The sequence below is a fragment of the Chiloscyllium plagiosum genome, chromosome 30 (assembly GCF_004010195.1).
Source record: "Chiloscyllium plagiosum isolate BGI_BamShark_2017 chromosome 30, ASM401019v2, whole genome shotgun sequence".
Taxonomy (NCBI): Eukaryota; Metazoa; Chordata; class Chondrichthyes; order Orectolobiformes; family Hemiscylliidae; genus Chiloscyllium; species Chiloscyllium plagiosum.
Genome location: NC_057739.1, coordinates 22,312,611 through 22,337,929, shown reverse-complemented (window position 1 = coordinate 22,337,929; position 25,319 = coordinate 22,312,611). Strand labels below are relative to the sequence as shown.

Below are 25,319 nucleotides of genomic sequence, written 5' to 3'. Positions count from 1 at the left end.
GCCAGTTGATCTGCGCATGCCCTGAGTGCATGGCCTGGTACTCCATCTGGTCCCATTGCTTTCCTTGGATTCACAAGAAGGAAAACTGATCTGACCTTTGATGCAGTGACTATTGGGATAGATTAGTGAGGACTTGTCGGAATACATGGTATTTCTCCACCAAAATCCTGTTCAAAGTGAGCATAGAAGGTGTTGAGACGATCTGGGAGGGATGTGTCATCATCTGCTATCGTCTCTTTTTAGAATCTGTGATGTCATTCGGTCCTTGCCATAGTCGCCGGGTGTCTGTATGGGTCTCGAGTTTGGATCTGTATTGGTCCTTGGTTGTCTTAATGGCTCTGTGAAGGTCATACTTGGATTCCTTATATTTGACTAGGCCTTCTGATCTGAAGGCCTCACACCTGGTTTTTAGCAGGTTCTGTATGTCCTGATTCATCCAGGGTTTCCTGTTGGGGAACACCCGGATTGACTTCCTTGGTATGCAGTCCTCCATACACTTGCTGATAAAGTCTGTGACAGTGGTGGCGTACTCGTCCAAGGTACCTGCGACTGTTTGAACACAGCCGATTCTAGACAGCACCGGAGTTGATCTTCTGCCTCCTCCGACCAGCACTGGACCTGTATCCGCGAGGGGGTCTCCTGCTTGAACTTTTATGACTGTAAGCCGGGAGAAGAAACACAGCATTGTGGTCAGAGTTCCCGAAATGAGGGAGTGGATGGAATAGTAGGCATCTTTCACAGTGGTGTAGCAGTGGTCTCAAATATTTGGGTTCCTAGTAGGGCAGGTAATGACTGTCTTTGGGCTTCAACTTTTTATTATCTCATACAATATTTTTTCCTGTATTAATAATACATTGTATAGTTTGTCTATTATTTATATTTTGACTGGGGATCTGGAAATCCTGCAGGTAACCTGCATTGCCATCTGTTAAAGATGCTGTAAGCACAGGCGATTATTAAAAGAAGCGACTTTAAGGAGAATAGCTGAGAAAATAACTTTAACTCTGTAGACTGGTAGTGCGTTTTTAAAAATAATCCCAAAGTTATCAAATCACTCTCAATGTTTAATCTTGTTGGTTCGAAACTAAATCCATTGTGCTGCAGTGAAAAAAGTGCTAAAGTAAAACTGAATCAAAAGTTTAATCAATAGATTACTGTCACTGGTAGACTCTTCAAATAACAAATAGATTTTTTGAGTTCACCCTTTATCTTAACAATTGCAATTATTTTCCTCAAGCATATATTAGCTGAATGCTATAATATATTGATTACTTTTTCCACTGTCTTTCTGTAAACCCCAACTATTTTTGATCTAATCTGATTTTTGAGAACTGATTATTTCATCCTTTCATCTGAAGTTTTCTCTATAAAATAAGCAACCTCATGAAGATCTCCTTTTGATGTGGAGATGTCACTCTGGAATATACCTATTAAATTTGCTATCTCGATAAATGGTGGTGAATGCAGGTTACACAGATTTGTCCACTCTCTGTGTTCACAGTTCTCAGATCTGGATAATGTCACATGGCAATCACAGAGTGACAGTAGCAAACTGACTTTTATATAGTTAAAAATCACACAACACCAGGTTATAGTCCAACAGGTTTAATTGGTAGTACTAGCTTTTGGAAGTACTAGCTAGTGCTTCAAATAAACCTGTTGGACTATAACCTGGTGTTGTGTGATTTTTAACTTTGTCCACCCCTGTCCAACACTGGCACCTCCACATCATGGCTTTTATATCGAGCTTTGTTCAGTTAGATGCCACTGCTGATGTACTGTGTTGACATTGTATCTTGATTGCTGGAGATAAATTAGACAGAAAGAAACAGAGTCAAAACATGTTTTGGCTGACACTGTGGAACTTGAAACATAACCACATCGGCCATGATCTTATCAAATGATGGAATAGGTTCAAGGCCACATGCTCTACAGCTCCTATTTCATGTATTTGTATGTTGCCCATAGAACTTTGGGCTGTGGAGTTACTGGTGGTGGATGTCAGTAGATGACCAGCTTTTTGGCATTGTTGAACCTCCTGAGGTGGAAATGTTGGTTGGAATGAATCTGCAGCAAGTGGTTTTGCACTGTTCCTAGTGCCTGCAAGCTGTGGAGGAATATTAATACATTCTGTCCTCTACCACACCCTCAACTACACCGCCAGCATATATCACACACACACACACACACACACACACACATATACACACACACCCACCCATAGGAAACAGATGCCTGCTCACATGTATATTGGCAGGAATCAGACACAGACACCCACATGCTGGTTGGTTGGTTACCTGAGAGTATAGAAAAGCTCATTGCTGGTTTTTCCTAGATCATTATGGACCAGACAGTGAATTGAAATGTTGATTGTAGAAGATGACTTAATATTTTCTGTGGTATTGAATAGTAGGCAACAAACACACCAAACAGGAGTTATCAGTGACCAGTCTAGGCTCAATTGGGGAAAAAAATTGGGAATCATAACTGTGGGAATTGGAGTGAGTGGGCTGCAGAGGGAAGCATGAGTCTCAGGCAGTGCTGTGAGTGTTGGTGAGCTGGAGCATTTCTCTCTTGATCAGCCACAGAGAGGTGGCATTGATGAACTTATTGGACAATGATTCTGAGTCCAACTAGACAAGTAATCAGTGAGGTATCAGTCTCTGAGCTGGAGGGTCCAGAAGGCTGCCTTGTTGGGTCATCCTGTGGGAAATCTGTGGTTTCTTCCTCAGGGATGAAGGAGGAGCTGATGTGTGTGGGGCTAGTCTCTTCAGGGGAGATGTGTGATTGCCACTGATGCCTGCATGAGAGGACAGAGGAAAGAAATTACCCAAAAGAGTGGAAGGTTGTGGCGTTATGAATATGTTCACAGTGGTGGTAATGAGACTGCAGCACAGCACAATCACCTTTACTCATCATGGAGGTGTCAGTGAATGATTTATCTCCATTAATTTAAAGATTTTCTTTCCTTTTGAGATGAGGAGACAAATGTTTGCTTCATTGCTACCCATCTTTGTTCTTTTGCCCTTATTAGGCAACATTTTCTCCTGCAATGGAACAGCTGGAGGGATTGAGTGAGATGAAAGTGACTGGGAGAGCTGTTTCTGGCAGTGTAGGAGCAGGAGAGATGGTATGGTGGCCTTAGCGAGTAATTAGGAAGAGGAGGGGGAAGGAAGGTTCGTAGCTAGGGAGAATGAAGTGAGTGAGAGCCATGGAGGGAAGGTAACGTTAAAAGGTAGTGGACCATAAGCCTTGGTGGGATGTGTGTGCATTGGTGGAATTAGAATCAATGTTAGGTGGCAGACAGGTGATTGTGGCTGTTTCCCTTGCAAACGGCAAAAGGATTGATCTTCCTATAGTATCTTTTAAATGCTGAATAACAATGTCCTTTCCAATGGAGCAGGCTGGTATTCATGTTTAATGTATGTATTTGTGAGGAATGTTATGGAGGAGAATGTTGGGAAGCTCAGTATGACCTCCTGAGGCTATGGTTGATCTTTTTAGTCCTCTCAAGTCCTAGATTCCTGTGGTTCACTGTCACCTGGTTGGAGGGACCCTCGGTCCTGCTGATCACTTCCTGGGCCATTTCATCCCACACTAATGACCTTCCATTCCTCTCTGTGGAAAAGTGTGACTTATGTCAATCCCTCAGACTCACACAGCAGACATCTGACACACTGAGACAGGAGAAGAGGTTTACCACACATATCCTTTCCATTGCTCTGATCCAGATGCTTCAGCAACCAAAAGACAGACCAGCCATTCCTTCCTTAGACTATTTGTGATTCTGCCCACCCTTTCTGATTGGTTGTAAAACCTGAAATCATAATGCTAATGTGGCGAGTGAGTTAAAAACCCACAACAAAATCTGTTTCAATGACAGATGGGTTCCTGGTCCATGATTAAGCACATCCTCTGCTGCAGACAGCTCTGTCAAGCTAAAATGTACCCAATCCTCCTTATCCACACCCTCTCTGAATAGTTCCGGTGGCAGCTACACATCTTTGACAATTCGTAGAGAGGTGCTACTTTGAAATCACCAAAAGAACATATAGCATAGGAGAAGGCCATTCAGCCCACTGTGCCTTTGTCATCTGGAAAAAAAGTATTAACGCCACTATCCAGCTACTTGACCATATGGCTATGGGGTACAACACTTAGTGGAGTGACATTTCTGAACATTTTAAAATGTACAGAGGGTTGTGATTCCAAAACCTTCTGAGTGAAGAAGGATCTCCTCAAATCTCGCTTTAATTCTTCTGCCAACTGCTTTAAATCCATTCTGCTATTGATCTCTCTGTTAACAGAAGAAGGTGTTTCCTACTCCAGTTGTTGCAGGACAACCAATCCATCCATCCCAACAAACCTCAAGAAAACTGAAAATCACCCCAGGCTACCATAAAAACTAAAAATAATTTTTGCCTTTAGCCACACATGGCATCACATCAGCTCTTATGGTCTAAAGTGGCCAGACATCTCATATTATATTTTATCCTGCCCCACATCAAAAGATAAATTCAATAATAATTTCATTGTTCCCTGAAATTCAGACCACTTCAAGTATTAGGCAATTTGTGTATTCATCTCTATTCAGTAATTGTAAGCAATGATTTGTTTCAGTACTTAAAATGAACTTCCCTTGTTGATTGTTTATACACAAACAACATCTTTGAAGGAGCAGAAGACTTTTTATTTGGGAATATTGCAGTGAAAGGCGCTTGATAAGGTTCCCCATTGTAGACTAATGGAGAAGGTGAAGTCACATGGTGTGCACGGTGTTCTAGCTAGGTGGATAAAGAACTGGTTGAGCAACAGGAGACAGAGAGTAGTAGTTGAAGGGAGTTTCTCGAAATGGAGAAAGATGACCAGTGGTGTTCCACAGGGGTCAGTATTGGGGCCACTGTTGTTTGTGATATACATAAATGATCTAGAAGAGGGCACTGTTGGTATGATCAGCAAGCTTGCAGTTGACACAAAGATTGGTGGAGTGGCAGAAAGCATAAGGGACTGTCAGAGAATACAGGAGGATATACATAGACTGGAGAGTTGGGCGGAAAAGTGGCAGATGGCTTTCAATCCAGACAAATGTGAGGTGATGCATTTAGGCAAGACTAATTCTCAAACGAATTATGCAATGAATTAAAAGAGCCTTGGGAAAAGTTGATGGGCAGAGGGATCTGGGAGTGCAGATCCATTGTACCTGAAGGTTGTTGCACAGGTGGATAAAGTGGTCAAGAAGGCATATAATATGCTTGCCTTCATCGGACGGGGTATTGAGTATAAGAGCTGGCAGGTCATGTTAAAATTGTACAAGACATTGGTTCGGCCGCATTTAGAATACTGTATACAGTTCTGGTCGCCACATTACCAAAAGGATGTGGATGTTTTGCAGAGGGTGCAGAGAAGGGCGGCACGGTGGGCGGCACGGTGGCACAGTGGTTAGCACTGTTGCCTCACAGCGCCAGAGACCCGGGTTCAATTCCCGACTCAGGCGACTGACTGTGTGGAGTTTGCACATTCTCCCCGTGTCTGCGTGGGTTTCCTCCGGGTGCTCCGGTTTCCTCCCACAGTCCAAAGATGTGCAGGAGAGGTGAATTGGCCATGCTAAATTGCCCATAGTGTTAGGTAAAGGGGTAAATGTAGGGGTATGGGTGGGTTACGCTTCGGCGGGTCGGTGTGGACTTGTTGGGCCGAAGGGCCTGTTTCCACACTGTAAGTAATCTAATCTAATCTAATCTAATCTAACATCAATCTAATCTAACATCAAGGTTTACGAGGATGTTGCCTGGTATGGAAAGTGCCAGCTATGAAGAGAGGTTGAGTAGGTTAGGTTTATTTTCATTAGAAAATAGGAGATTGAGGTTTACAAAATCATGAAGGGTATAGACAGGGTGGATAGAGACAAGTTTTTTCCCAGGGTGAAGGATTCAATAACCAGAGGTCATGCTTTCAAAGTGAGAGGAGGAAAGTTTAAGGGGGATACACGCGGTAAGTACTTCACACAGAGGGTGGTGGGCGTTTGGAACGCGTTGCCAGCAGAGGTGGTAGAGGCAGGCATGGTAGATTCATTTAACATGCGTCTGGACAGATGCATGAGTAGGTGGGGAGCAGAGAGATACAGATGCTTAGGAATTGACCGACAGGTTTAGACAGTACATTTGGATCGGCTCAGGCTTGGAGGGCTGAAGGGCCTGTTCCTGGGCTGTAAATTTTCTTTGTTCTCTTTGTTCTTTGAAATAATAATGTTTCACAGTAGATTTATACTGCACAAGTCACATCATTTTGCTTTTGCAGTTGCAAAAAATACATCATGTGCCAGATTAAGAGGTAATTTGCAGCTTTTACAGCACAGATACAGATTATTTTCGCCAATTCATCCAAGTAGCTGATTAGGCCCCAAATGAGCTGACATCTATCTCTCTTTGTCCAACCCTATAAATGTATCCTTCAATTCCATCCTACTCACACACTTCTTCAATTGTCCCATGAGTGGTTTTTGCCTGATCTTTTGTCACAGTAGCTCATTCCACATTTATCTCTATAACATCCTAACTGTATAAACATGTAGAAAGACTATATGTGGAGTATTGGGTAGGTTTCTGAATACCACACTATAGTAAGAGTGTGGAGGCTTTGAAAGGGGTACAAAAGAGGTTTACCAGGATGTTGCCTGGTTTGGAGTGTATTAGATATGAGGAGAGGTTGGATAAACTTATTTTCATGAGAGCATCAAAGGCTGAGGGGCAACCTGATAGAAGTATATAAAATTATGAAAGGCATGGATAGGGTGGATTCTGGAATCTTTTTTCCCAAAATGGAAATGTCAAATAATAGGAGGGCTAGGTTTAAGGTGAGAGTGGAAAGTTTAAAGGAGCAAGTTTTTTAATGCATTGGGTGACAGTTGCAGATACATTAGCAACATTTAAGAGGCATTTAGACAGACATTTGAACAGGCAGGGAATAGAGGCATATGGACCATGTGCAGATAGATGGGATTAGTTCAGAATGGCATCATGGTTGGCACAGGCATAGTGGGCTGGAGGGCCTGTTCCTGTACTGTATTGTTCTATGTTTGTGTGAAGGTGATTCTCCTGAATGGATTTATTGGTAACTGTGATGTACTTATGACTCCTACTTTGGTTTCCTTCACAAATGGCTTGCTTAGTATCTTGGTAATTTTAAATACCGAGATTAAATTTTAGACAGACATCTTTCAGGCTACTCTTTAGGAAGAGGAAAAAGAGCCCCATCCTGTTCAGCCTTTCATGATAGGTATTCTCGATTTCCCCCAGTGCCTCCATGACTTTTCTTTACAAAACAGAGACTAGAAATATGCACAGTAGTCTCAGTGTGGTTTAACCATGGTTCAACGTGACTTTTGCAAAATCTCTTTCATTTCAATTCATCCCTCAAGAAAGCTACTCCCCTGCTCAGTTTGCTTTTTTTTAGTGGATTTATTTGATTGCCTTGCTATTTTAAGCATTATTGCATCTATCGATGCTGTCCAAAAAAGTCTATTAATAGCAAAGTTAACATTGTTTGGCAAACAGAAACTCTTTACATTCCATTGACCAATCTGAGTGAGATGTGCATCAGAATAATTCATTGTTTTCTCCAACAGGCACCTTCAATAAATTTTGGTTCATAGAGATGGCTACAGGCAACGGAGACTTGTATTGGAATGATCGCATTTTAAATGTGTTTTACAATCCACCCTGCCTGTTCATCAAGACATCAAGAGGATGTGACATTTATGCATCATTGAAAGTGGTATGAGCCTTCCAAAACTCAGAAGGAGCATCTTGTTTATAATAACCAGCTCTTAAAACTTTTGGAGTAGAAGCTTTATGTTTCACAATTATCTAAGGATCTCATGTTATTTGCACTTTTGATTCTTAGCCACTTCCCAGAATTCAGTTCAAATACTGACTCCATTCTGCAGGCATTTTTCAATTAAACTAAGACTCCATTTTGAGAACATATTTAAGGCAATATACTCCTCATTCCTGCAACAAATCCTGAAAGTGCTTATTATACAATTTATGTGGCATTTTTCCTACAACCACAAATGCAAAACATTACATTAGTTCTCTAAACTTTTTCCAGTTTCATGTCTTTGTCATTACCTTAAGCATTATGTCCTAGTGGTAATGTTCCTACCTACAGAGCCAGTGGGACTGTATTCAAGAACCACCTACACCAAGTGGTATGTAATAACATCCCTGAATGGGTTGATTAATAACAAAAAAAATGCTTTTATGAATCCTTTAATAAGCACATGTTTAATAAAAAATGACAGCTAAGAATTGTTTCACGCTTTTAGATACAGAACAATGTTTTTTGTCAGAGGAAAATAGCCAGCCCTCATGAGTTTACCACAATATTTTATGCTCATATTCTGGAAACACTTTAAAGAACAGTTCTGTAATTGTCTCAAAGTTGACATTCTCTCATCCACCCTCGGAAAAGGAATTTCGGTGGAACAAAGAACCCTATTTTAAATCAAAAGCATTTTGTTAGGAAAAGTGGTTTGAAAATAATGGAAAGTTTCATTGTAACAACGTGTTTTATTATTTTTCACTTCCACCAAAGATCCTTTGGTTTCAGATGCAATGCTTCCAATTAGTTATTCTCATGATTCACAATGACAAAATCAGAGGATGATCTGTTAGAATAAAATACATATGTCCGCGACCACAAAAATCTTACCTCAAGTTAATATTGAGACCAAATGCCCAGCACAATGAATCATCTTAAACTTTGTCTAAAATATTAAAGTAATGTAAGCTTAGGTTTTGATGGAACCAATTAGCATTTTCAAATACATAATTTATGAAGTTCTAACTTCAAATTAAATTTAACTAATTTCTTGTGTTTCAAATCATCAGTGTTACTGTGAACACTAAAACAAATCAACACTAACTTCAATGAGACTCATTATAAGAGCATAAAATTCATTGACCAGTGGAAAATCCTCAATAATATTTACAAAGGAGTTCTGTAATTATACGTTCACTAATGAAGGTTCAGTGCCTCCCTAAAGCCTTTAAATATAAATTTCCCAGCTTGATGAGACCTGTATAAGTTATTTGATTTCTGGACCCAGAATCAGTTGTGGTCTATCACATTCATATTTGGTTCTCCATAAATAGATTTGTTCATTTTAGTTGACTTTGTAATCTTATGCCAGGCATCGGCCTCTCTCTCCATTGTGGTATTTACATTAAACCAAAGCATTTAATGCTTTCTTTACAAAAGGATGATTTGGTATGAAATAGGAATAGGATGCTGATGAAAATTTCATCTTTGTCAAACAATTCATTTTTTTCAAATTCTTATGTCATGTTGACATCTTGAACTGATAGGGTTAGGATTGGTGATGAGCGTGTTTCTCTGTTTTGTTGCCAATCATCATTGTCAACAAGAGGCATACTGCTGGATGGTGAAATAACTTGATTGCTGCCTGACTTTAAGCATTTGTGTAAGAGTGGCTTCAGGACTTTCAGGAAACATCAGCAAAGGTCCCTTGAAGTATGCAGTCTCACACTGCTTCAATTAACATCGCACAGATTATAAATTTTCCTTCAATGCATTTCGTATTAATGGATTGGAACACAGTCCTTGGATATATGTCAGCATCCATGTGATCAAGAATGTATGGAATCTCTATCTACAAAATACTTGCAAAGGAGTTTTGGATCAAAGCTCTCAGGTAAATTGACTTATGTTGCAAATAGGTCTGAAAGGGCTAGTACTTATCGAGTGCCATAAGCACTGCCCACTGTGGGAGAGTAATGAAAGATCCTGAAAGAGTCTGACCTAAAACTAGGTCTCCTGCCAGTCTCTGTAATAATGCACCCTTGATGCCACATTCACTCAATTTCAGCATTGAAGTCAAAGACAGCCACACTCACCTTACCTCTGGAGTTCAGCTCTTTTGCCCAAGGGTATAATGAGGTCAGGAGCTGGGTGCCCCTGGTAGAACCCAAACTAGTTGCCAGTGAGCAGGTTACTGTTGCTTAATAGCACTGTTGATGATACTTTCTACCAATGATTGGGGCAGCACAGTGGCTCAATGGTTGGCACTGTTACCTCACAGCGCCAGGGACCCAGGTCTGATCCCTGCCTGAGGTTACTGTCTGCATGTAATTTGCACATTCTCTCCGTGTCTGCATGGGTTTCCTCCCACAGTCCAAAGATGTGCAGGTTAGGTAAATTGGCCATGCTAAATTGCCCATAGTGTTAGGTGCATTAGTCAGGGGTAAATGGCTCTGGGTGGGTTACTCTTCAGAGGGTCAATGTGGTCTTGTCGGGCCAAAGGGCCTGTTTCCATATTGTAGGGAATCTAATCTAATCAGGAGTAGACTCATGGGTGGTAATTGGCCAGGTTGGGATTGTTCTACCTTTTGTGTGCAGGTTGTACCTGGGCAATGTTTCACTTTATCAGGTAGATGCCAATGCTATTGCTGTACTGGGATAGTTTGGCTTGGAGGTTCTTGAGCACAAGCCTTCAGTTCTATTGTTGGACCCAAAGCCTTTGCAATATCCAATGCCTCCAGCCTTTCCCTTGATATAAGAATCTTAATGACAAGAGACTCTTCTCATGAGACCAGAAGGTGGCTCTTCTCACCCACGTTAGACCATGTGGGCCCTGGAGAAATGTCAACTGAAAAAGGATTTTTGGCAGCACATAAAATGCCTATTGCAGCTTCAGCTGTGATTGGAACCACACCGTCCTTATCCGAAGAAAAATCACGAGAGACATTTGAAGAACAAAAGAGACATTTGAGGATCACAAGAGAAATTTGAAGATCATAAGAGAGATTTGAAATTCAATTAACATTTCCACAGTGGATAAAAAGAAAAGCATTGACTTTTTTTCCCAGAGTTATAATTAACTTTTCCTATGTCGCCAGCTTTGGAGGAATGGGAGCCCTTCAAGTTAATGGTTGAGACAATTAAAAAGTTAATTCCCTGGAGTAAATGACAATGAATGGCACGGTGCTCCAGACCTGACTCAATAATTAACATGGAAGCATGATTTGACAGTTTGGGATAGGAGACCATTTTGAGTTTTGAACTGCATAACCATCTGGCTGGAAGCAGCTAATTTGTGCAGAGAGCTCTGGAGAATCCACAAACGACAGTTCTAGGCGTCAGCCTCAGCTGAACCACCTGCAAACAGCATGTGAGAGCTGGCGTTTTCTCTCTGCAACCAGAAACTGCAGAATAAGCCAAGAAACCATCCCTGTTAGGCTGAAAGGAATCCAGGCAGTTTTCAAATGTCATTCATGTGTTGAAAAGGGAGCTTCAGTCATTCCTGGAAGTCACCCATCTACTGAACCCACCTGCAAAGGCAAACATTAACTATTCAACCATTGAGGCTATTGCAGCTTTTGAATGTAGCTAATTCACTCCAGACAATCAATCCTTCACACTAAGCAATGATAGTATGACAAGCTGAACAGTGCTTCACCTTTCTAAATGTCCTTTATCCTTATATGTATTTAGTTAGTAATTTTATTACTTTTATTTAGGCAACATACTGCAATCTTTTATAATAAACAACCTATACCTTGTTTAAAAGTAATGTTTTGCTGCTGATTATTTTTAAATTGAATCACTCACAAATTATAGTGGGCAGACGTGCAGACACAATGGACAGAGCTGTCCTGTGAGTCAGACGGCCCAACTTACAGACCAGTACTATACAACAGATACTTTCAGGTCTGACTGGCTAGTGCAGCTACTATTCAAAGTTGGTTAAGTCACTGATGTCCCGCTTGCTTGCAAACATAAGTGAATAGCATTGTGAGCCAAACTGATAATGCGAAATTGATTATCCATGTACTTCATAGCACACTGGGGATTGTTGAGCAAGTCAAAAAGTGTGGCGCTGGAAAAGCACAGCAGATCAGGCAGCATCTGAGGAGCAGGAGAGTCGACGCTTTGAGCATAAGATCTTCATCAGGAATGTTGGGGAGGCCCAAGGAGGCTGAGAGATAAATGGGAGGGGGTGGGATGGTGGTGGGGCGAGGGGGAGGGGGAAGGTAGCTGAGAGAGCAATTGGTAGATGAAGGTGGGGGTGAAGGTGATAGCTCAGAGGACAGGATGGAGCAGATAGGTGGGAAGGGAGATGGATGGGTAGGACAGGTCAAGAGGGCAGTGCAGAATTGGAGGGTTGGATCTGGGATAGGGTGGGGGTAGGGAAATAACAAAACTGGTGGGTCCCAAGATGGAAGATGAGGCATTCTTCCTCCAGATATCGGGTGGCTTGAGTTTGGCAGTGGGAGTGGATGTTAAAGTATTCAGACAAGGGGTGGTGGGGGTTGCTTAGTCTAACCACATGGGATCAATGACGATTTCACCAGTTTCATCATCTCCCCTTTCCCCCACCCTATTCCAGATCCAACCTTCCAACTCGGCACTGCCCTCTTGAGCTGTCCTACCTGTCCATCTTCCTTCCCACCTATCCACTCCACCCTCCTCTCTGATCTATCATTATCACCCCCTACCTTCATCCACCTATCGCATTCCCAGCTGCCATCCCCCCAGCTCACATACCCCCCACCCTACATTTATCTCTCAGCCTCTTTGTGTCACCCCCACATTCATGATGAAGAGCTCATGCTCAAAATGTTGATTCTCCTGCTCCTCGGATGTTGTCTGACCTGCTGTACTTTTCCAGCACCACACATTTCAACTCTGATCTCCAGCATTTGCAGTCCTCACTTTCTCCCATAGTTGAGCAAGTGCCCTCCCATTGCAGAATTACACCTAATGTTAGACACTATGTTCAGAGTTTTGTATGCACAGACTGATTGAGCATGGTCATTCCTATGACAGTTGCAATCAACTGAAGAGATGTATTATTTGATCTGATTAACTAATAATTATTAACCAATAAGCTGCATTATTTGCATTATTGCTGTAATTGGCAGAGCTTGAATAGGAAACAGTTCAAGAACTTAAACCAGCAGCCACATTCTAGTCCAGCTGTGAAAACCTGGCATTCTCCAACTTTTGCTACTGTGCCTAACTAATATCCGTCACATCTCCATTCATGGCTGTGCCATTGAATGTCCAAACTCTACATTTTTCAACACTTTTCTGAAACTCTCTTTCTTTCTTTAAGCCATCCCTAAAATCTAAGATCTTTGAGAAAACCTTATGTAATAATAACCCTTAGTATCAAATTTTATTCGATAACGCTCTTATCAAAAAATTTAGGGGCACTATAGAAAAGCAAATTATTTTTGCTGGCTGCAAGTCTATTGTGTTATTTCAGTACCTGTTTCTAAAATTGCAGATATTACAGTTTTAAACAGTCAATAGCACACTGACGTATCCTGAAAGTTTACAAATTCTCATACTACGTCCACTAAAATGGAATATCTATGATAAAATATGTCAGACAAAACTTCTGACTTTATATCAACTGTTGTTGTTCTGGAATAGCCTTGACACTGCAAGTTGACTCATATCTATAGAATAATGCCCTCAGTAATGTAATCTTTCAACCAGGCTGCAGGCTACAATAGCCAATGATATGTTGCCAGATTAGAAATAGATTTTGGGAAGGATTTATGTCTTCTGTTAGCACGGTGGGAACAGCCAGAACATATTTCATATGCAACAGTAATAGCTGAAAGATATGTATAAACCCTGCCACCTAATTCTAGGTCCAAATGAAATGATACTTAGGAAATTTAAAAAAACATATTCATCTATTTTCAGTGAACGAAATGGAGCTCCTTGGTCTCTCTATTCATTCATATTGTGCAGAGTGTTTCCATTAGGTATCCTTGATCTCACTGCTTGTCCAATATCCAGGATTGGATGAGGAGAAATTTTGTCCAATTAAATATTGGGACAAATCTAAGTATTGACTCCAGCTACTTCCATAAGATCCCGGGCCTTACCCACTAATTCTAGCCCCATCATTGTTCATGAACCCAACTGAACACTACCTTTGTACATGACCCTAAGGTGAGCGACAAAGCAGGTATTCACATAAGTTAGAAATGTCGTTGATTTATAAGATAATACATCCCTGATGGACACCATTTGACTCATCGTACTTGTGTTGATTCCTTGAAACATAGAAAATAGGAGCAGGAGTAGGCCGTTCGGCCCTTTGAACATGCTGCACCTTTCAATATCTTTGTGGCTGATCATCTAACTCAATGTCCTGTTCCTGCTTTCGCCCCACACCCTTCAATCCCTTTATCCCTAAGAATTATACCTAACACCTTCTTGAAAACATTCAATGTTTTGGCCCAAACTGCTTTCTGTGACAGAGAAAAGTCTATTCAATGAGCCTCACTTGCCTGCCCTTTCTCCACAGCTGCTTTGTCACTCACCTTAGGGTCATGTACAAAGATAGTGTTCAGTCTGGTTCATGGATGTAGGTTTGCTCGCTGAGCTTGGAGGTTCGTTTCCAGATGTTTCGTTACCTTGCTAGGTAACATCTTCAGTGGGCCTCATGTGAAGCAATGTTGAAAATTCCTTCTTTCTGTTTATATGTTTGGGTTTCTTTGGGTTGGTGATGTCATTTCCTGTGGTGATGTTATTTCCTGTGATGAAGTCACTTTCGGTTCATTTTCTCAGGGAGTGGTAGATGGGGCCTAACTGGGTGTGTTGGCCCAGTCAAAGTGGTGTCCTTCCTCATCTGTATGTCCTTCCTCACCAACTAGCCACAAAAAGACATGACCCACTCTCACTAGTATCCTCACATACGGATGAGGAAGGACACCACTTCGACTGGGACAATACATGCATCCTAGGACAACCCAAACAAAGACATGCATGAGAATTCCTAGAAACATAGCATTCCAACCGGAACTCTATCAACAAACACATTGAGTTAGACCCCCATCTACCACCCCCTGAGAAAAGGAACAGGAAGTGACTTCACCACAGGAAATAACATCACAAACCCAAAGAAACCCAAACATACAAACAGAAAGCAGGAATTTTCAGCATTGCTTCGCATGAGGCCCACTGAAGATGTTACCTAGTAAGGTAACGAAACGTCTGGAAATGAACCTCCAAGCTCAGCGAGCAAACCTACATCCAAAACCTCAACCTGAGCTCAAAATCTTCTCAAAACCCGCTACGTCTGGTTCATGCTTCAGGCAGGGATAATTGAACCTGCTTCTGCTATCCTTTCATCTAGTGAATTACTGATCGTAACAACTCGCTTCACATTAAAGAAAAATCTCCTTACGTCACTCTCTGGACTTTATGACAATTAGCTTAAATCTCTGTTCTCTAATCGTTCAACATTTCCAAACGTATCGGTTGTTGAAAGATTTAATCATGATCACTTGCCTTCATGATCTTACCAGTAGATAAAAGGAGAGCAGGATCACACATGGGAGTGTCTGACAGTTCTATGAGCAGGTAATTCCATACTTGACGGCGTGCACATTGTTTTAAAATGTCAATATTTTGGTGAAGGAGGTCATTTTTTGACAGTCTACAAAGTCACTTCACATATAGTAGAAACTGACAGAGCATTGATGCTAAAGCTAAGACAAGTCGAAGCACAGTTACTGAAATTGGGTAAAAAATAGGATACTTCCAAGAATGGACACATGGATCATGAGGTGCAATAAATTCAAACACATTCAATGTAACCCAAGTAATATGCCAACTTTCTCCAGCCCCTTTTTTGGCTGATTGTACATATCATCCTAGACCTATCAACAATCCTTATTTATCAGGACTCTTAGCTGATGTTCATATGGTTCACCTCACCCTTACTCCCTCAGTCCTTTAACAGAATTCAAACTTCTTGCATACTGTAGAGTTTATGACACAATGATGTTCTCATTTGCCAGTATGACATTAGAATTATTAACGCAGCACTCATGTGTATAGAGTGCATACTCAAGAGTCATCAGCCCCTGTTGTCAGCAGATGGCACATATCACCTATTTGCCACTTTCTTATTTGCCCTCGGCAGCTCAAATGCAACTGGGTACAATCGACAGTTAGGAATGCTGCTGGGATTCCTGACTTACATGTTTCATTGTCCGTGGGCACACACAGGCTGGAGATCAGCGAATGGAGTTTCTTTTGATTCTGGAATAGGGTAGCAGTGATATGCATTGCCCACAAAATTACGTGTGTGCAGTCAATGGCACCCTGCACCATGGGTACGTCTGAAGTTCTGACGAAGTTGAATGCTGATTTTGCCTGTCGTAGGTAGAGAAAATGGAATGTAGTTAACTTTTGGTAATTAGAGAGCCTTTATGACTTCCATTATGTAGCAGTGATGAAGGAGTAGCACTCTGAAAGCTAGTACTTCCACGTAAAGCTGTTGGACTATAACCTGGTGTTGTGTGATGTAGCAATGGATAGCAAATGGTCAGATATTGCAAATAATTGCAGCACCATTGAGAAAGGGTCAGGCACATAAAAGCTCATCATTCCAGTCATATTCACAGCCACTGTCATCCATACCAGGCTCCAGATTGCAGTTGTGCCATTAGAAGGTGGCAGATTTCGGTGAGGACATCCTCATTAATGTGAAGGTCCCTCACACCTTTTTCCTTGCAGAAACTAGGATGGGAAAATGTCAATTGAACACCTCTGGGTGGATGTAGCCTACTGTTGAGATCTTCTCCCTCTTCTAGCAGCTTGCCTTGCTCAGTGTAATATCTGTTCATTCACAAAGTCACATCATATTCCAAAGGAAATACCTAACTCTGTATCCATGTCTGGGAATGACTCGTTTGTGCAGAAGCCTTAAAGTCAGCAAAAGAACTTCAGCACTTCCCACGTTAATCCCTGTGGAGTTTACAACTTTAAACAGCTAGGGAAAGCACCAAACACTTCTACAATCAAAACAACAGCCAGAAGAAATCAACAAGCAAATAATCTGTAAATGTTAATGATCTCTTAAGGAGCACTGGTGCTGTTGAGGGTTATGGAGGAAGAGGTTTCCAGTTGTAAATATTTATTCAATAGCACAAGATTAAAGAGGACTTCAGCTTGGAGTGTTGAGTTCCAGAACTGGTAACACTGGTATAAAATCTGCCTTATATCTGATTATGATCAGATTATGATCTCCCTGCACTGTATGATACTGGTGGCTGTCTCCTGCGTGGGAGCTAAAGTCTTCAGCTATATGACCATATGATTTCTCCATAAATGTGTGCATGTGCTTTTAGGAACTCCAAGGATATGTACAGAACCCACAACGTTGGTGATAATAAGGGACATTCCTCGTCTGTCATGTTCTTTACTTGGATAAAATTGCAATAAAACTGTGAATGACAATTGTGAACTTTCATAGATGCTCATTATAGCCAACGTCACACCATGTTATGTTATAATTATATATCTGACAAATCATTGAATGATATATGAGTGCTTCGACCATTTTACTGCTAAACATTAAAGATGCTACAGCGAACAGAATACAATACATGACCACATATGGTTACTAGATCAAGTGGAATCTGATTTACCAGCAATGATTTTCAGAAAGTAAACCATTAACATTTTAAGAAGTCAATTCTTGGCTCTTCTGTAGAATGCTTGGCTAAGTTTGAAAGAAAATTATTGATTATGTTTCTCAGTGTTGATTTATATTTTTAGCCTTTTGATTTTCTTTTGGTGCTTTTTGTATTTGCTGTGGTAGAGAAATAGATATCTTTCCCCAGTGACAATTTAAAAGGCATGCCATGCACATCTGTTTCTTGTCATAAAACTTTATAGAAAGTGGTATTAAAAAAAACAAATGAAGTGAAAGACAAAAAATATGCCAAATATACACACCCTACCCCTTTTGCATTAAACTTACAAGAAAGCAATCCCTAAACAATTAATAGGAGTGTGCTAGAAATGTGCAGAAATGAAGGCATGAGGCTCTTGAAATGGACAATAAAATACAAACGCGAGCATTTTACTGAAGGTCCTTCCAATGGGATCTTGTTTCCCAACCACTTTATCAAATTAAAACAAACTAGGCCAAATCAAAAATTGCTGTTAATTTTCCAATTCCAGTGATTCTTTCTATTGGTTTGTTTGGTAACCATTCTATTGTTCAGTAGAACAAAGGTCTCAAAGAAACTCTCAAAACCCAAAATAATTGTAAAGCTTCATCACGCACAATTCCCTCATGTCATCTGAGATAGTTATTGTCTGGAGCTTCTACAAGTTTTTAGCAATTTAATCACAATAAATACTTGTTCATCATAAAAACTTGTTTGCTCCGTCTGCGCATACCCCTGCCCAGATGGAATTTCACATTGGCCTCAAGATCCCGTACTTCCCCCAGGAACTGTCCCCCACAACCTGAGCCGCCTCCGGAATTTTAGTTTTGTCCCTTTTAAGGATGTAAAAAGAAGGGCCCTGTATAGACTGCTGCTGCACACCATCCACCTCTTCTCCCTCATCCATCGCCCAGACACGCCTTGGCGTGCCCATTTGCCACCGGGTGGTGGAGATCCCCAGTGGAGGGCTCTCTCTACGTGGGAGTCCTCCCCCTTTCTCTCGGGGATCTGGGTGGAGGGTGCTGCACGCAGCAGTCCCCTGCAACCGCAGACTGCAGTGGTTCACGGATTCCCAGCCCAACTGCTCGTTCTGTGGCGCTGTGGCGTCCGTGGACCACGTGTATATTGGGTGTGGGCGTTTGCACTCCCTTTTTGATTTTCTTAAAAACCTCCTTCCCTGTTTTTGGTTGCACTTCAGTCCCATGCTCCTGATCTTTGGGCACCCAGTACGGAGGGGGGAGGGCAGGTCTCAGACCTCCTCGTGGGTCTGCTCCTGGGCCTGGCCAAACTGGCTATTAACAGGTCCAGGCAGCGGGCCGTGGAGGGGGTCGTTAGGGCTGACTGACTGCCCCTCTTCTGCGGTTACGTTAGAGCCCGGGTGTCCTTGGAGAAGGAGCACGCGGTGTCCACCAACACCCTGGAGTTGTTCAGGGAGAGGTGGGCGCCGCTGGGAGTGGAGTGCATTATTTCCCCCTCCAACTCTATTTTGATTTAGTCCCTGCCCTCCCCTTCACTGTTTGATCACGCAGCATTGCCCTTTGATGTGAACGGCAGTGTTTGTCACTGGCCACTCGGGTGTTTCTTTTCTTCCTGGTGGTGGAAACTGAATAAAGATTTGTACACCTTGTGTCTCTCACTGTGTCTCACACCTGCACACACACAATATGGGTGCTGGGGGAAAAATAAGCACTACCGCAGTTAGGCGGTAGTGTGGGGGTAAAGAGAAAAAAAAGGACAGTCAAAGGTTGAAAAAAAATCAAACATAGTTGTTCAGCATTGACCAATGCCATTTTCACTTTGTATCGTGGATTCATATTCTGCATAACGTGAAATTGGCTTGAGTCCTTTGACCAAATATGGTAACTATGCATCACCAAATACTTAATAACGCAAATATTTGAAGTTAGGTAACAGGGTTGGTTGAACTAATATGTCCTTCAAGCAGCCTCACTGAATGTACACAAGAGAATTGTTTATTGATGTTTCTCCAGTGCTATGAACATCTCGTTTAGTTCAGGGATACTGGTTACTATCAGGTCATTTGTTCATTTGACAGGTTTCTAATGCTTGGAAATAAATTATAATCTTTCTAAGATTTGATTCTTCAGGTTTCTCCTCTGGCAGCTATTATACAGCTGCTTCATGAGTTTAGGCAGCTGCTTTGTGACAAATTATTTTACCAGAGAGCCTGCAGGCTCAATTCAATCTGATGCCGACCTGACCCACATGAGCAGGGATCATGTGGTCACATTCAGGAGGACAAAATAACCTATACAGAGCTCAGAGCCAACTCAAACACTTCCAATGCCAACTTGGAAGTAACCAGCTGATTCAACAGAGACCAACATTTAAAGATAAACATAGAAACAGGAAACAGGAGCAGGGCTGACCCTTCAAGGCTGCTCCATCATTCAATAGCATCATGGCTGAGCATCGAACTCAGAGCCCTGTTCCTGTTTTCTCCCCACACCTTTTGATCCCTTTAGCCCTGCATATTATATTTAACTTCTTCTTGAAACCATTCAATGTTTTAGCAGGAACTACTTTCTGTGGCAGAGAATGCCACAGCCTCACCATTCTCTGGGTGAGTAAGGCTCTCCTCATCTCAATCCTCAGTGACCTAATTCATGCACCACCCAGTCCTTCCTGCATTTGCCTGTCTAGTCTTGTAAGTATTGTATAGGTTTCTATAAAACTCCCCCAGTCATTCTTCTAAACCCCAGTGAATATACTGCGAATGGGTTCAGTCTCTCTTCATATGTCAGTCTTGCCATTCCAAGAATCAGTCTGGTAAATCTATGCTACACTCCTGCCATATCCAAATCATCCTTCCTGAGATAAAGGAGACCAAAACTGCACACAATACTCCAGGTGAATTCTTGAGAATTTCTTAATTCAATCCCAGCCCACACAGCACGTTAACTCAAGCAGATCTTGTACTTTCCTTCTGTCCAGGCTCGAATGAAGGCAGATCATCCATTTCTACAAAGAAATCACAGAAGTTATTGATTCGTCTTTCCTTTGCATTTCACAGCTAGCCTTTCTGATCTAATTGTTTTCAAAACAGTTTGTTTTCTTTTATCTTGGAGACTTGTTTTCACCTGCTCCTTGCTAATGAGTAATCAGTTTTAACAGAATTCTAAAATTATTTTATATCTTAGCCCATCAGTGGTTTTCACTTCAGTTATTGGGAATACCAACTTTACCTAAAAGAGTAGAAAGAACATGGAATTTGTGAACCCGAAGAGTAGTTGAAACCATCAGAATAGATGCATTTCAGTGTGTCAGTTCTTTGCTAGACTAGTCTAAAACTGAAATGTAACAAGAGGGCATCAGTTATTTGAAATCAAATACATATTGACCAACTATGATGTTGTATTGATCCAAAGTTGTTTCAGTGTCACTGTTATAAATCAATACACATTCAGACATAGCAACCCGATTTAGGCACTGGTGAATACTCAAAAATTGCTGGAAGTTAGAAGAATAAACTGTGGGGGTTATTTCATTTTCCAACAAATATTACAATAGCCCCATGAATGAAAAAAAGGTAATAAGTTTATCATAAATAAATAATTCACTCTCCAATAACTCAATACAAATAAAGCATCGACTCAGAGCAAGGTGATGAAAATCGTACATTTTTCATAATCAATCAAGTGTTGTTGAATGTCATTTTTGATGTTGCTGATTATATATCTCAAAGATAATTTGATATTGGGAATAACACCGAGTTATTGTATTTATATGTTAATTCCAAAGAAAGTACAGAACTCATCAAGAGTCAAGGTATGCAACATTCACATGAACGAAACTTTAGACAGATTTGTTGATATTCATAGAGATAGTGAACCAATGTTATAAATCAAATACAATGTGGTGATTAATAACTCTTTGAAAATATGCTGTGTGATGTGTGTAACCAATTTACAATCAGTGGAATTGTCCAGAACCTTGCAATCAATGACAAAATGCAATGTGATTTACATTTCTAAAAGATGTACAAAAAACATTGCATCAGTAAGTCATGAACAGGAACTAAGATAATCCCAAAAGCTGAGGAGGTAGAAAATAACACACATTACCCTCATTAACAATATATCTCAATCAAGGTTTCCAGATACGATTTGTACGTCATTGACAACTTTCAGAGAATGTTGACAATAGCTATAGTTTACACATGACGATAGCTAAGATGAAGAGGAACACATCTCTGATATCATGAATCACTAATTATTTTCAAATCTGATAGCAATGAGATGAACATGTTTATAATTTCCCTGATTTTTTTGCTTGATTGAGTGATATGCTCAAGTTAATTAATGTACATATTTTCCAATCAGTAATTACAAGAGATATATAGTTGCATCTATTTGATTCAAAGATTTTGAAGGATCGTTTCCTCAAAATCAGAAGGGTCAGACTCCCTCCCTGATCTGAACCAATTTAATTGATCGTACTCAGAGTGGGATAGGGGTTTTATCCTATTCGTCTAGATTTACTTTGACTGGTAGGAGAAAGTGAGGACTGCAGGTGCTGGAGACAGGGTCGAGGGTGTGGCACTGGAAAAGCACAGCAGGTCAGGCAGCATCCGAGGAGCAGGAGAATTGACGTTTTGGGCAAAAGCCCTTCATCAGGGATCAGACTCTTTACTTTGGCTGGTCCCATGTGAGACAATGGGCAACAAGGCTCCACCACTGGTCCCAACCCATGGCAATGTCTTTCACTGCAGCCCAGATGTTACTCTGCTCTTGTAAATCCTCCTTAAATGTACTTTTCTAGTTTTTATTTGGCAAGTTCTGTCTCTTCTTCCATGTGGTGGTACCTACTCTATAGTGGTGGGACATACATTGAAGAAGTGAAATATATGTCTTGCTAATCTCAGTTTCTCTTTGTCATCACCATCAGTTGCATTTTTCTATTGGTGACATTGCCTCACTCAGTGGTGGGCAGGATTTTATCCAGACAATACAAGTGGAAGACATCAAACTTAGGTGATATCTTTGCTGTTCTCTTCCACATTTTCACACGTGTAAAATGCAGTTAGGATTTACTATGGACACAGCTTCATGGTATTATTTATGGGTTTGGATGCCCAGATGACCAACGGAGTTCCTCACCAAGTGATGAGCAAAACCAGCCAAATGTTCCTCACCTGATCGCGATCTGGCAATTCATGCAAAAAGGTCATGAATGTGAGTGCCAGCTAAGGGAAAGGTTGGGTTCAATTATAACACCGAATCATAGAATCCCGACAGTGCAGAACGAGGCCATTCAGCCTACCAAGTCAGCATCGACCCTCCGAAGAACATCACACCATACCCAACTGCCCTTCTCTGTTCCTGTAACCCTGCATTTCCTGAGGCTAACCCTCCTGATCTGCATATCCCTGGACAATTTAGTATGGCCAATCCACTTCACCTGCACATCTTTCAACTGTGGGAGAAAACCCACACAGACACAGGGAGAACATACAAACTCCACACAGACAGTCATCCAAGGTTCAAATCGAACACAGGTCCCTGGCACTATGAGGCAGCAGTGCTAACCACTGAGCCACGATGCACCCCCATTAGTCCTGCCATCCCATTAGTCAGAGCTGAAAGAAGTGGGTCTTGTCACCTTTACAGGAGAAAGTGAGGTCTGCAAATGCTGGAGATCAAAGTTGAAACTTTATTGCTGGAACAGCACAGCAGGTCAGGCAGCATCCAGGGAACAGGAGATTCGACGTTTCGGGCACAGGCCCTTCTTCAGGAATCATTCCTGAAGAAGGGCCTGTGCCCGAAACGTCGAATCTCCTGTTCCCTGGATGCTGCCTGACCTGCTGTGCTGTTCCAGCAATAAAGTTTCAACCTTGTCACCTTTACAGCCATCCAAACATCTCCCCAGTGATATTCATCTCCAAACATCCCAAGACTGGGGTGAGTGAGTGAGTGAGTGAGTGTTACCTGTGAATCAGCATTGTGGGACATTGACTTGTATGTTGGGAAAGGATCAGAGATTGGGCAGATACAGTTCAACTTTGAAAAATATAAAGTATAAATATATAGACTTTGGAAGAATTGGAACACTGTAATCTTATTGTGCATTATTCCAGAAATGAGTGAGCATGCTTGAGAAAGAAAATAAGTTCATGAATGTGAGTGCTAGCTAAAAAAAAGGTTGGGTTCAACTATAACACCGAATCATAGAATCCTGACAATGCAGGAAGAGGCCATTCAGCCTATCAAGTCAGCATCGACCATCCAAAGAACATCACACCATACCAACTGCCCCTCTCTATTCCTGTAATCCTGCATTTCCCAAGGCTAACTCAGCTGATCTGCATATTCCTGGATGATTTAGGATTGCCAACCCACTGCGCAAGAGTGAGATTGTCAGCACATACCTTGTGTCTCCATCCTGCTAGCTGGTGACTGCTTTCTGGTGTAAAGAGATCAGGAAGAGTGAATAGTTCTGATGAAGAGTCACTGGACTTGAAATGTTAATTCTGCTTTTGTTCATGCAGATACAGCTAGACCTCAGTTTCACCAGCAATTTCTGTTTTTGTTTCAGAAATGTGCTGCAAATGTCTACAGAAAAACCCTGCAAAGAGCTGTGGTGACTTTGACAGCTTTTCATGAACTAAGCCAAATGGACAGCAGTTCTTGTTTCAGCAGGCTGCAAATCACACTGGTGTGCTACTGCATTGAGGAGACCTACCTTCTGTCTGTAAACCCTATGGCCTCCCATGAATTGCACCCCCTATTGATCCACTGTCTCCTCTAGAACTGCAGGTCTGCTCTGGTGCAGGTCTTGCTACTCCTACATCTTAGTCCTCATCTGAGGTTCAAATAGAGCCTAAAACAGCACACTATGCTGATATAGTAGATCAGATCTTCTGAGCTTCCACAACATAAGCTCTGTGAACAAATCCTTTCACACAGGCAAGTTAAATAACAGTTGCAAAATACTGACCACCTCTTGGCATTTTTCACCGGCATGTCTTCCTTTCAACACCTGCTGTATGGCACTTTTGTTCTTACTGGTGAGATCCAGGAAGCTTGGGAGACACGGGAACCAAATTTCAATTGCAAAACACATGTCAATTTTACTCTAATCGAGCAATTAGCGCATTGAACCTGATAACTTGCCTCTCCCAAAGTGTTTGAGTGAAATGTGGAGGTTTGATGTGGCTCCTTTTCTCCAGGGTTTCAAACCCCACCTCACTTCTACCCACTACGGTCAAAAGCCAGTCAATGACATTCCCCTTCAAGAAATGGCCACTTGGGTAAAAGGACAGAAGGTTAGCTAGAACAATATTTCCATGTGAGTCAGCAGGTCCAGGAGACCTGAATTAAATAAGACTGGAATGCACAAAACTGGAGGTAGAGATTTGAATTGACAAATCTGCCAACCTATGGCTCCAAACATTGTTTGTTCAAATTCCACCTCCTAAATGAATTTGATCTCTGAACCATTTTAGCCAAAAGCTTCAGGAAGTACACATGTGCCAGGGCTTATTATGCATTAATGCTTGTTTTTTTTTGTTTGTCTGACTTCATCAAGTATGAAACCTTTAGAAATTGTACTGCTTGTGACTCCTGTGTCATGATATAATAGTCTAAGGGTTTAAAGCATGATCTGTCATACGCTGCGGTACTGACTCCCTTGTAGAAAAAAATCCAAGTGAAACCAGACAAGCCTTTGAAATGAAGTGAAGGGTCAGGCAGAGGATGATACTCTTTGGAAATTCCCTCACCCTCATCAGGTGATCAGGGTTAATACAGGCCTTCAGCTTTTTGCTCAGTACAGGGTATTATCCAAGAAAAA

General features: G+C 41.5%; 1 long non-coding RNA gene across 1 annotated transcript; it reads right to left on the bottom strand.

Moving 5' to 3' along the window:
* Positions 1 to 8,271: 8,271 nt before the first annotated feature.
* Positions 8,272 to 24,121, bottom strand: LOC122564657. Its single transcript, XR_006315956.1, has 3 exons — positions 23,896 to 24,121; positions 16,029 to 16,203; positions 8,272 to 8,492 (listed from the first exon to the last, which is right to left on the bottom strand). It is a non-coding gene; the product is annotated as an uncharacterized LOC122564657 (long non-coding RNA).
* Positions 24,122 to 25,319: the final 1,198 nt, after the last annotated feature.